The sequence below is a fragment of the Penaeus monodon genome, chromosome 22 (assembly GCF_015228065.2).
Source record: "Penaeus monodon isolate SGIC_2016 chromosome 22, NSTDA_Pmon_1, whole genome shotgun sequence".
NCBI lineage: Eukaryota > Metazoa > Arthropoda > Malacostraca > Decapoda > Penaeidae > Penaeus > Penaeus monodon.
Genome location: NC_051407.1, coordinates 15,047,947 through 15,049,092, shown reverse-complemented (window position 1 = coordinate 15,049,092; position 1,146 = coordinate 15,047,947). Strand labels below are relative to the sequence as shown.

Genomic DNA, 1,146 nt, shown 5'->3' with positions numbered 1-1,146 from the left:
TAATAGTAGAACTATATAAAAAAAAAAATAAATGTTGAAAAAAGAATCAGACATTAATCGAAAATTAAGAAAACTCATATGTCTAGAAAGAAAAATACAGGCAAAGGAGAAGAAATACTGGTTATAAAACGGGAAATACTTTGATCGGAAATAGGAAAATATAAGAATTATCTGCTCAGCGATCACGGCTCTTAAAACGACAATAATATATGAAATAACGTCGATTGTTATCTCTGTAATAGTGGTAACTGTGGCCATTAATAGTAACAGGATATATAAAGCATAGAAATTGTAGCTTTTAATGAAACAAGAGCGATTATAATATCTTTCCTTTGTCACGTTTTTTTTTCACTTTAAGTTACGAAACGAAAAAAGATGAAATTAAAAAAAAACTGTCTACTCCTGAAATGCAAACGACAGTAACTTTCCATCTTATGCATAGCTTACATGACCTTTTCACTTCAGTGATTAAAGGTCAGTTCACGCATCTCGATAATAGGTCTTTTCTGTGTCGAACGATTCATAAACTTCAATCCCCCCCCTCCCCCTTCTCCCTTTCCCTTCCACTCCCCCCCACTCCCTCCCTCCACCATTCTTTCTCCATCTCTATTCCTTTTTTTCCCACTTCTTTCACTCTGTTACTTAACCACCCCACCAACTTTGACCTCCCTTCCCGTCTACCTCTTCTTCCATTCCACCTTCCACTTCTTTCTTCTTTAGTCTCTCCTCCACTTTATTCTTTAGTCTCTCCTCCACTCCTTTCTTTTTTAGTCTCTCCTCCACTCCTTTCTTCTTTAGTCTCTCCTCCACTCCTTCCCACCTTCTCACTCCTTCTCTCCTTCAACCCCCTACCAACTCTCCTACCCCCCCCCCCCCTCTCAACCAACCACCACCTGGACCGCACCCGACAGACCAGCCACGAAAAGGCTCGCTAATAGCTCTGTGACCCGGTCGCGAGAGGTCATTTGCCCCGCCTTTTCTACAGAGGGTAAGGTCATGGTAGCGGTCGTAGAAAATGGACTTCCCGGGTAGTAGTGGGCGGGGCATCAAGTGGGAAATGCCGGAGGGTTGAACTGTTCCTGGGGTTTTAGTCGGTGTGAGGTAAGGGGGTTCCTGTGAATTCTTGCAGGATGGCGAAGACAGGAA

General features: G+C 42.6%; 1 protein-coding gene across 1 annotated transcript in view; it reads left to right on the top strand.

Moving 5' to 3' along the window:
* LOC119586943 overlaps positions 1–1,146 on the top strand; it is a gene marked incomplete in the record, with an annotated part of 57,379 nt that overhangs the window by 33,933 nt on the left and 22,300 nt on the right.